Source organism: Lytechinus variegatus, chromosome 11, assembly GCF_018143015.1.
Source record: "Lytechinus variegatus isolate NC3 chromosome 11, Lvar_3.0, whole genome shotgun sequence".
NCBI lineage: Eukaryota > Metazoa > Echinodermata > Echinoidea > Temnopleuroida > Toxopneustidae > Lytechinus > Lytechinus variegatus.
Genome location: NC_054750.1, coordinates 3,513,046 through 3,525,515, shown reverse-complemented (window position 1 = coordinate 3,525,515; position 12,470 = coordinate 3,513,046). Strand labels below are relative to the sequence as shown.

Sequence of the window (12,470 nt, the reverse complement as noted above, 5' to 3'; positions counted from 1 at the left end):
GAGAAGCTTGATGAAACTTCAGAAAAGATCTCAAGTGTATTCTGCATTTGTTTATCTTCCAGGGCTACTTTCCACAACCAAATGCCAAAATCTGCAACATTGGACAAGCTTTAATATTGCAATGATATGTCATTTTTAGCAGCTCTTTTTTTACATACAGTATCAGGGCTGCTGCGAGCACTTCGACCGCAAAATCGCCCCCAAATTAAGCCCCCATGTAATTTTCCCCCTGGAACTAATACTCACAACAAGCTGCATACACTTCTGAGCTTTAAGAAATCAACTTAAAGATGCTTGGAAAAACTTTCAAAACTCAAGTAAAACATGAGCCTCGTATAAAGTCTAAAGGGTTTAGTTTGGATGGATGAAAAATAATTATCCAGTAGTTTTTAGGCCTAAAAATGATTGTGACTTTTAATACAGGCATTTTCGTTTGTATCGAGTGGGTCTAAACTGACCTGATGACGCAAATAATTTACCTTGCTAGTAGTATGAGATTGCATGACCTTTCAAATACAGTAATTCAACATGACCTTTGACCTGGCTTCAGGTGAGATTTGGTCTGTTCCAATCCAATGTCACAGGTGTACATGTAGTCTACTATCATACAGACCCATTATGACACAAACTTTGAACAATATGCTGAGGCAGACTCAGGATTTATGTCTTATTTAAAAATTATTCTGCACAACAAGTAAACATAATGAATAAGGAACTGTTCTTTCTTAAGAAATGATATCAACATTAAATCAAAATACTTTTAGATTGTATTTGGATGCTGTTATATAAATATGACCAGTATATTTCAGTGGATATTATCAATACATTAAACTTTAATATCAACATTAAGATTGAGTAACCCCCACAGATGTGGGTCGCACTTCTTGAATAGTTTATATTCATATTCCAAATTCTTATCTAAATGGGTCAAATGTAAATACAGACCTTGAAGTTTATGCACTCTGAATAAAACATTAGGGATGTATGTTCAAAGTAACTTCAAACCATTAGGTCTACTTGCACAATGGAAAAAGTTCTTCAAGGTATAAAATGTTTGCCCTCTCATCTAAAAAAAAGCTTCAAGTTTCAGAGTAACATTACATGTATTAAATTTTAACAATTCAAAGAAACTGAAATTTCTGTTTTCCTTAGAAATATTTTGGAAAAATAGCTTTAATACGCTTTAAAATGTTTATTTTTTCAAGGCCTATTTATTGAATTTGTCAGATATCTAATTCGAGTTTCTCTGCATATCTTAGCTGTTTTTCTCTCTCAACTTTTTTCCAACTTCTTCGCTCGAATTTCCTTATTTACCACTCTCCAGAAGACGGTCAATGTGTAGCTCGAAATAGCATGAATAGGAGCAGTGAAAGGGGGGTTGTTTATTAAAGGGGGTAATGCAGGGAAGACCCAGGGGCGATAATCCATTCTATTCGCCCCATCATTGCTACACCCATGGTCTGTGCTCCCGTTACATCAATACAATTAAAGTCTCGCTAGGTAATAGCATCGAAAGTGCACCGAAAGAAACGTGTATCGTTCGGACTGGAAAGGCCACAGTGATGAAGGAAATGGAAGGTATTGACATTTTAACTGTTGTGGTACGTGGGTGAAAAAGTCAGTTCCCCCTCCATCCCAATAGAGAAACAAATGTGTCTACAGAAATTTCTGGGCCCCGTTGTACAAAGAGTTACGATTGATCCAATCACTCGCAACTATGGAAAGCCAGCAAAGTCAACATATGAAATGCATGTTTGTTCAAAAAAAAATCTAGATATGAATCCATATCCATAAATTCATTGATTTCTTGACAATTTGGAGTGTTCTCCTTTGATTACAAAGGACATTTTGCAAATTTCCTGTAGAAAAAAATTATGACACTGATGGATTTCCATAGTTACGATTGATCGGATCAAATGTAACTCTTTGTACAACAGGGCCCTGAATAGCGCGATGCTAGATGTAGGATATTAACCAATCGACTCGTATCAGAATAACTACTGTGCCCCTCCCCCCACCACCTGGCCTTCTCCTTATAGGTCCATGCTCCTTCTGATCAAGAAATTCTCAGTTTTCTTCAAAAACCCATTATCAGAAATACAATTTCAATTCTAAAGGCTATTCTGACCGAAAGTACAAGGATTTGAAGTCCAAGTCCACTCCAAATACGGTGCTCCACCAGCCCGAGTTTGCCCAATCTTGAGATTTTAGCCCGATCATTCCTCTTCGTGATTAATCTAGAGATTCAAGAAACCCCATCTCCACCAGTGGAGTTGGGATTGCGATCTCGATATTAATCCAGCGAACTATCCCAATGATTGTGTCTCCATTTTCACTAATCTTGAGATTGTTCAGATTGGGATAATTTGCCAGATCAGAAATAGCGGGCTAATTTGAAAACTCGGGCTGGTGGAGATAGCCCTCAAAAATAAGTTGATCAAAAGGAGAAAATAAGAGATGCAAGACACTGAACATTTTTTCCAACTTGGATGTAAAATAAAAAAATTATGACATTTCGAAAATTTGCTAATTCAGAAAATAATGTGCATGACACCATTGGTTCTGAATCTATTTGTCATAAGTGTAAAAATACTGCTCAAAATGGAAGCACCTAATGGCCCAATTTAGCTGATGATTAGCCTAGTAACCCCTTGTTTCTTTATCTAATCAATAGGGATTATTTAGTCTGAACCTGTGGCATTTATTTTATCACTGTTTAAACAGACATATTGGGCAGGGTATGTTTTGTGAATGTCTCATAAAAAAATCCACAACAGCACAGATATATGTAACCAATCGATGAAATAGATACGTGTAACCAATTGATGATATATACATATCTGCCATTAAACGTGGGTATAAAATTGTCAGATTGCCAACTCGAGCACTCATCACATGGTCTACCTTAATTTTGTCTAATGTCATTCAGTCCATCAACATTTCGTTGGGCTACCAATTAGTCCAATAACCATTTGGTCCAATAACCATTTGGTCCAATAATCACTTTGTCTAATAACCACTTCGTCTATGACCATTTCATCTCATGACCAGTTGGTCGAATAAACAAATACATGTACATGTACCCATTTTCTTTTCATTTATTTCGCCCAATTAATAGTCTAATGAGACCAAATGGTATATCATGGACTAAATGGCTATTGGACCAAATGGTGAGAGGACAAAATGGCAATTAGACCCTGTGGATATTGGATGAACTGATGGTAGACCAAATGATAGCAGATGAGTTGGTAATTTGATGAATTGGCATTAGACCAATTGGAAGTACATGTATGTGTACAAGTAGTCACAACGGATCAACTTTAAAGGTAAATGCTAGTTTTGGTAACGAGTATCAAAATGAGTTCGTACAGAATCCAATGAAATTACCACCAAAGTGTCTGTTTGTATTACGCATGTGCCAAAGGATTCTGGAAGAAATTGTGTAATTGCTGAGAAATCAGCAAATAAGCACAGGATTCGGGTAGAGCGTCGGGCCCGACGCTCTAAGCAATAATTATACATTGTCCCATGTGCGCTTATCTGTGTTGGGGATCTTCGGTGTGAACATTTTTCAGCGTAGATTTCAAGATTTCACAAAGTTCAGTTAATGTAACTGTACCAGATCCTAGATGATATACTGACAATTAAGCCTTGTTTTACAGACTTACTCATGAAATCAGTGTTTACTACAACTACTGGAATTTCTCTTTAAAGTTTCATTTACAAATACCACATTGTAGGCCCAAGTTGTGAGTAAATACAATGTTCTTTCAGTCAAAAGGGGCATTTAAGCCATTTAAACCATCGCTTTGAGAAGCAATGAGGCGCATTTCCACCGAGAGCGAGCGTACCACTATGAGAAAATATTTAGTTTACAACTGCTGTATAGTGTTTTGTGTGTAGATGCCTTTTGATCGCAGTATTGTCATACAATGATAGATGGCCAGGGAAATGAATAAATGTAATTGCTATCTCCTCTCCATTATGATTTAAGTGTCCTAGAGGCGATATTTTTAAATAAAAATATTGTTTGTTACAGTGCAGTGGCCTTAAAATACAAACCAAGCTTGCAAATACATTGCAGATATATGTATTGATCTTATCAAAAACACACAAGGTTTTCCGGTAGTGTTTCATAAAGCCGTTCATTAAAGTTAAGTACAACTTAACACAACTTTATGAATGCATAATTAGTACATGTTCTTAATATTAAATTTTAATAATTATGGAAATGTACAGTGTTAAGTGTTATTATATTGAGAAAATTACAATATCTTGTGAGATCATATGGCTGGATTGGGGGAAGGTACATCAACCGTGTGGTAAGGCCGCACAATTGGCATGCACGCTTAGATTAGATTGCTTCTCTTCTTGGGTTTTGGTTTCCTTTAAAGGTCAAGTCCACCTCAGAAAAATGTTGATTTGAATCAATAGAGAAAAATCAGACAAGCACAATGCTGAAAATTTCATCAAAATCGGATGTAAAATAAGAAAGTTATGACATTTCAAAGTTTCGCTTATTTTCAACAAAATAGTTATATGAACGAGCCAGTTACATCCAAATGAGAGAGTCAATGACATCACTCACTCACTATTTCTTTTGTTTTTTATTGTTTGAATTATACAATATTTCAATTTTTACGAATTTGACGATTAGGACCTCATTGCCTGAAGCACAAAATGTTATAATAATGGAATTCCACGTGTTCAGGGAGGAATGAAACTTCATTTCACATGACAATGACGAGAAAATAAAAAAATTTCATATTTCATATAATAAAATACAAAAGAAATAGTGAGTGATGTCATCAACTCTCTCATTTGGATGTAACTGGCTCGTTCATATAACTATTTTGTTGAAAATAAGCGAAACTTTAAAATGCCAAAGCTGTCTTATTTTACATCCGATTTTGATGAAATTTTCAATGTTATGCTTGTTGAATTTTTCTCTTTTTATTCAAATCAAGTTTTTGTTGGGGTGGACTTGTCCTTTAAGCTTAAGGGGAAAGTTCACCCTGAAGAAGATTGTCGTAAAATTAGCAAAAAGAATTTCTAAGATATTAGCGAGGGGTTGAGAAAAATCCATCAAAGAATAAAAAAAGTTTTTAGACTTTTAAGTTTTGGATTTGCGATGTCATAAACGACAAGCCGCCTACATGGTTATGTAATAAAAAATTAGCAAATTTTCAATTTTTTAATGGTAAGTGGTGATACAAACAGGTGTGAAATGATTTGACTATTGATACTGAAGGTACAGTGAAGACCATTTTCAATTTTCAGAGAAAATGACATTTCATTGATTTTTTACCATACAATATGTAGGAAATCAAATAATTAAAATTCTAATAACTTTCCTTTTATTTTTTTCTGCTATTTTTGCAATAAACTTTTTGCCAGGGTGAACTTCCCCTAGAAGAATACCTTTGAAAACAGGGTGGCCCATGCCTGTTCAGTCTCTGTTACAAGTACATGTACATGTACACTGCTCTATTGCATGTATTTTAATAATTTCTTACCTGACAGAAGTACAATGTAACACTAATTTGACAGTGAGCCCAGAGTGAACAATGATCCAATGCCTCGATAATGAGTCTCTGTATATAATGCCTGCAAAATGAGTCTCTGTATATAATGAAACCATACAAAGGATATTAATTGAAATAACATTTAAATTTAAAATCTGTTTTAGGCGAAATCACCCAAGAAGGGTGCTTATTAAACTGCTTCGATTCTAGAGATTTAAACAATTTAATGTACATACGAAAATTCCTTATTAAGTAGCCTTGTAATCTGCTAACCCATAGATCCACATTATCCTTGAGAAAGTACACTCTCTTGCAATCCTGTTAAGTTGTTCTATGAAAATAGTTTCGAGAAACTTCAATTTCATATGGAAGATGATTAATGAAACTTCATTTTTCATCCCTTGTTGGAGCATTATACATATGTATAATACCATAATAAAGAAATGAAGTTAAGAACGTTTGATAGGCCTACACATTTTTACATAAATTTAAATGCAAAATCAGCACCATCACCACTCTTGCACTGCTGCTGAATTTAGCATGTCACCTGTCCAGTATTACTACTAAACCATGCAGGTGAGACAAAAATAGTCATTCATTGGTCTCACCTATGCTCTGGTCAAGTGACTCATTATTTGTGAGGCAGAGTGACAATAGATTGCATAACAAAAGGGATCAGAAGAACTATCAAAGGGGGGATTGGCTACCAAATACCTTCTTCATAGAAAGAAGGGGGTATAATCCCCCCCTTCTGTAAATCAATAGGGGCTATTGAATTGATTTGAAGATCTTTTCTGCTTTTTCCTACCTGAATTCATACTTCATTAATCTGACATGACACTAGCAACAATATTTTCTACCATCTGTATATACCTATATATATATATAGAGAGAGAGAGATATATAGATATTTTGAGTACATGTAGGCCTATAAAAGACAGTGAAATGAAAAATGAGCATAATGCAATACGATATGTGAACCAAGCTTTGAAAATTGAAAAAAAGAAAAATCAGTTTTTGTAGCCATTTCATGCACTGACCAATCCTTACAAAGTCTGAATAGACATACATGTAATTTGCCATTTTCTGGGGTTTTTTTACTGGCTAAACGATAGCTATACCAAAAAAAGAGATAACATCAGCTACAAAACAGCAAGTTGGTCACATGTACATGTAAAATCAAATGAAAACCCAAAATTTTTGTCTTTATTTGCCACCCACATTTTTATCAATGAAAGAAACTAGTTTTCATCAAAATGCTATTTATTTGGTAACTCTGGATAATACTCCCACATAAAATGCATTATCTTATTTCACAGCAGTTTGAGTGGCCTACAAATGGGTAGGGTAATAATCAAAATATCTCTGTGTAACGGGTCAAAGAAATTTGGGGTGTGTAATTCAAAGTTTCCAACAATCACTCATCCCTTGAATTTTTTTATGCGCAATAATCACTGATGTCCATTATACAACCACTGGATAAAAAAGGAGGCCAAATCCTTTTCAATGTTCATCATGATGACAGAAGATTTCCCAGGATTTATTTTATGACACGATTCTATGTTCGTCCTTTGTGTGCCATCCTCGGTTCCTCATAATAATACCCGCAAGAATATCATCACCTCAGAGTTAGAGATGACAAAACAATAATTAGCCCCTTAAGAGGGGATAATCTCCCCTATTGATCGATCCCCTATGAATGATTCCGGAACACAGAGAGGGGTAAATGTATTGATCAATAGGAACATTTATTACCTCCTTTGGTGATACCATCTGGGGGTCAGCCTAATGTGATGACTGATGATACCAGGGTCAGTGAACTCACACATCTATAAATGTGGCCCATTCTGGGAAAATGGGTACTACAGGTGAAATTGATCCCCAAAGTCCATCTACCATTCAAGTTTGGTTGAAAGTGACTTAAGGTTGCGAAGTTAGGTGTCATAAGAGAGTCTTGCATGTTAACTTTAACGTTGACCTGAAAATGACCTTTGACCTTACCATGTGACCTCAGACTGCAGCATAACATGCAGGTCCCCCAAGTCCATCTACCATTCAAGTTTGGTTGAAAAGTGACTTATGGTTGCGAAGTTAGGTATCATAAGAGAGTCTTGCATGTAAACTTTAACGTTGACCTGAAAATGACCTTTAACCTTACAAAGTGACCTCCAACTGCAGCATAAGATGCAGGTCCATCTACCATCCCAGTTTGGTTGAAAAGTGACTTATGTGTCATAAGGTTTGTGACAGACGGGACGACATTTGGATCCGTAAGTCTTGCCTTCACCTCTGGTGGGTCAGACAAAATGTAGATGAAGGGAGATGTTATCAGTGAGAATGTACAAGTACGTTAAGTGGGGTACATGTTCATACTCGCTCTGGGATATCACTTCGCATGTAGGTCCTACATGATGATGAATACGGTAGTCTAAATTATTCTGGTTGGTATTTGGTAGCATTCAAGAAGCTGCCATGTTAACAGCTGTAAGTGATCAACCTCCCTCATGCATAACCCCTATGACAACCATGAGAAAATCAACTCATATCTGAGATATTACTTCATAAACAGCCCCAAGACACTGATCAGTTTGTGTCTGAATAATGATTCCCTTATAAAAAAAAATAAACATAAGTAACGATCAGTTTTCAATCCAATTTCTTTAGTACATGTATATGGAGGACAAAAATTAATGCAATAAAATAAAAGAACATGTGGAGATACATGTATGACAATTATCAATTTGCTCATTGAATATTCATGTAAACCTACATAGAACTGCTTTACCAAAATACCGGTAATGCAAATTTTATAAATGTCATAACTTTGATGTTCCTTGTCTGATTTTTATAAGATTTTCAGTGTTTTCTTTATCTGAGTTTTCTTTATCTGTTCAAATAATATTTTCAGCCTGGAGTACCTCATTAATGTTATTGTGCAATGTACATGCAGCTACAGCCTTCTCCTAGATAGACTACCATATCACATACTCAGAGGAAAATTGCTAATCTACACAATATTTTTTTATCTTATTGGCCAAAGGGTATGTTTGAATGGCTTGCCATACACCAGCAACAAAATGAAAATTTTATTATTTCATGACCCTTTGCTTTGTGTCTGAATATTCTGTACATCAGCAAAAGAAATAAACCACTGTTACTAAAATTCCAGTCAATTGGAATCAATTTTTCTTCCATTAATGTCACCAATGTGTGCTCGACCGATCAATTTCCTTTCTCTCTTGCCATCATGGGGAATTACTTCATATAACAAGCCAATTGTTTCCATGACATCATGCTCAAGATATGCCAAGTTGGTAAATACTTAATTCCCTCGATATTTATGTCCCCAAACAAATAAAAAATTCCAAACTTCCCACAGTTTTGTTTAAATTGTACTATGCATAGAGACCACTTTTCCGACAAATATAAAGGCTGTTCATTTCATTTCAGATGCTAAAGTTCAATGTCATTTAATTTAAATGACAACTTAGAACTGTTTTGGTACTTTTAATAGGTTAAACCCAGAGTATCCCAAAATTGATAGTGGTTATTTCATTATACATGTAAACTTCTTGACATGGTAATCACAATTGTCCTTGACTATTATTTTCAATGCAATAAACTTTTACTTGATCAATTGACTAAATGTACAAGATTTACCCTTGGGAGAAAAATATCATTTTTTTCCAGGTTTAAGTTCTAAATGGATTGTACCCTCAATACATCTTCTTGCTTGCCCTTACTCTAAATTCTTATTATTTGAATTTACCTTCAGTTCAAGAGGTGTTCTGATAACCATTTCTATCCCTTTTTCCCCTTGTATTTGTATCTGTTTCTTCTTCATTCATTTTCAAAGTTATCTGTATCTTGACAAATAAACTATATCAAAGTATATATAAATATCCCTCAGGCCTCAAGTAATTGGAATAGAATTATCTAACATTCAAAAAATATTTCAAAAAAACAAATTAATCTGGCAAAGATCAAGGAGCTATACAGCCTTCAGAATTTGCCTATAAAGCACAACATATACATGTAGGTCTAAAAGCTGACTATAATTAATTATTATCACAACGGACATTATATGTAGGCCAGCACACACAGTAAAAAAAAACTGTTTAAAATTAGTATATAATGCTTTTCATTATATGGACATTTATACAGTAGTTGTTCAAACAGTTCAAACAAGTGTATAAAACATTAAACAACAAAGTTTAATTTCTAATACTTGAACTGTAAAAAAAATTAAACAGTGTTTTGACTGTGCATGTACATTCCATGGATATGTATGCTACATGGATGTAGGCCTACATAGGCAGGCCTGATGTACATGTATTAGAGTTTGAAATCAAAAGTGCCCATATATCTTCATTCTGATGAAAAAAATTGCAGCATTCCACAGTAGAATAGATGTTTTCATCATACAATTAAGAATGGGAAGAAAAGAGAGAGTAACTAATGCCATGGTCACATTTGTTCTACGGCGGCCTTTCGGCGAGTCGAAAACAGCCGTTTTAACATTTTTTGTCCAACTACATATAGGTGGTTTGAATCAAAATTGATAAAACGGCTGTTTTCGACTCGCCGTACGGCCGCCGTAGAACAATGTGACCATGGTATAAGAATGATGAAAAGAGCATTGGAATGGTCACATAAAGGAGGTCCTTGAAAACTTGTTGAGCCTACCAATGACCAACTTTCACTTTAAAGGGGAAGTTCACCCTGACAAAAAGTTTATTGTAAAAATAGCAGAAAAAATAAAAAAAAATATTGCTGAAGGTTTGAGAAAAATTCATCAAATAATTAAAAAGTTATTAGAATTTCAATTATTTGATTTGTGACGTCATATGCGAGCAGCATTCCTACATAGCGAATGGTAAAAAATCAATGAAATGTCATTTTCTCAGAAAATTGAAAATGGTTTTCACTGTACCTTTTGTATATCAATAGACCAATCATTTCACACCCGATCATAAATGGAAAACAAAATTAAGTCATCAGGAACCATACAAAATTTGAAATTCTTGCATTTTATATTACATAACACATGGGGCAGCTGCTCGTTTATGACGTCACAAATCCAAAACTTTGAACTCTAATAACTTTCTTACTCTTTAACAGATTTTCCTCAAACCTTCACCAATATTTTTAATATTTTTTCTGCTATTTTTACAACAAAGTTTTCTTCAGGGAGAACTTCCCCTTTAAAGACTGTCTAAAGGCTTTGGTAAAGGTTTAAACTGTGAATTATACTGCAAGTATATCTATCATACATTGGTGTACTGTAGGTACATGTATTATGACTGCACAATCTTTTTATATCCATTCATTCTTTGTGTTCACTTTAATTTTACCTTTGAGAATATATAGCACCTTCTCTTGGTAATGATATTTTTCTCTAAATTTAAAATGAATTTATAATTGTAATTACAAGTATGTTTACATCACCCGTCCCCATTCCTTGTCTGTTGTTTCATAAATAGGTGTGTTCAACTGTTCATCATGGGGAGGGTAGAATAAAGACATTTACAAATATTTGCAGATGACTGTACAAAGATATTGTGAACTTTTGACTGAGTTATTAAAGAAAAGCTTTTTTTGTAATTTCAAAAATTGCCATGCAGAACACATTTGTACTTTTGTCACATCCACCACATGGACTAATCCAAACACTCTAAGGTGTTGAATTATTGTTTTTAAGTTGCCCAACCATGGAGTAGTGTGTGCAGAGCTTCGTAACTAAAATTAAAAGGTACTACATCTATACAAATACAGACTATTGGATTGTATATGAATGTCCACTCCGATTAATCACGTTACTTAAAGGATTTTCTGGCTGGCGATAATGCATCAAAACTCAAAAGTATTAACAGGTAGGGTATGATTTTATACGCCCACTTCCATTATATCTTGAAAAATCTCTTTTAACAATAGGTGGTTTCAGACCGCTTCGAAGTTTGTCAGTTCCAGGTATTTTGGTAATGTGAAAGCAAACTACGCGTAATTTCCCCAAAAGAAAATACCCGCTATATAGTAGGTACTTGGCGAAATTACGAGAACTTTCGCGGGGATATTTCCAAGGTCGCAGGTATTTTGGCGATGTGAAAGCAAATTACGGGAACATTTAGCCCAGCGTGTCGTTGGGCGCGGCGCCGTGGGTGGCTGCTGGGCTAGTGATTTTGAATCTAGCGCATTGCCTGCTTATCAGACCGCACTATGCGCATGCTCGTAACTTCAGGAACTTATCCCGAAGGGTATGTTTCGGGGCGGTGTGAATGCAGGAATAATCAATGGGTATTTTTTAGCCGAAAACAGTTCCCGTAATTTAACGGGGATTCTTGTGATCGAGGTGGTTTGAAACCACCTAATGATACAAGTAAGTAGGTATTAAAATAAGATGATTTGACTTAAGACAAGATTTATGGGACTATCCTCATGATCAAAGGAGCAGTCAGTAACACTTGATCAATAGAGCATCAAACTCAAGTCACATTTATATGGGAGAGACAGAAAAGGTCTGGCTTGAACAACAACAATACTACTACTACCTGTACTTCTACTACTGAACTAATGATGATGGTGGTGGTAGTGCTACTGATGATGGTGATGGTGATGATAATATGTGAGATTATAGCGCTTCATTCATTATTTCTATTAGAGCGCAGAATACTATTACACTGGCTTCATTAAGCACAGCTACCTTGATCAGCCGCTCCAATTTTCAAGGCCTAAATGTGGACTGACAGATAATTTAAAAGCTCTTTATTTCTTAAACAAGTCATTGGCAATGAAAATCATTCCATAAAATCATCAATCGACCATAAGAAAGTGATTTCTACCTTTAAATCAATAAAATTTCATTTGGATATTTCCAAAAGCATGGTGCACATGTAGGCCAATAGTCAAAACCATTACAACAGTATAAAGTAAGCTACATGTATAGAG

The 12,470-nt window shown here is 35.0% G+C and overlaps 1 long non-coding RNA gene across 2 annotated transcripts in view; it reads right to left on the bottom strand.

Moving 5' to 3' along the window:
- The window catches only part of LOC121424352, a 39,371-nt gene that overhangs the window by 20,074 nt on the left and 6,827 nt on the right, over positions 1-12,470 (bottom strand). For both annotated transcript variants that reach the window (XR_005971364.1, XR_005971363.1), the window contains exon 2: positions 5,517-5,622. This is a non-coding gene — a long non-coding RNA (uncharacterized LOC121424352). The remainder of the gene's footprint in view (positions 1-5,516; positions 5,623-12,470) is intronic.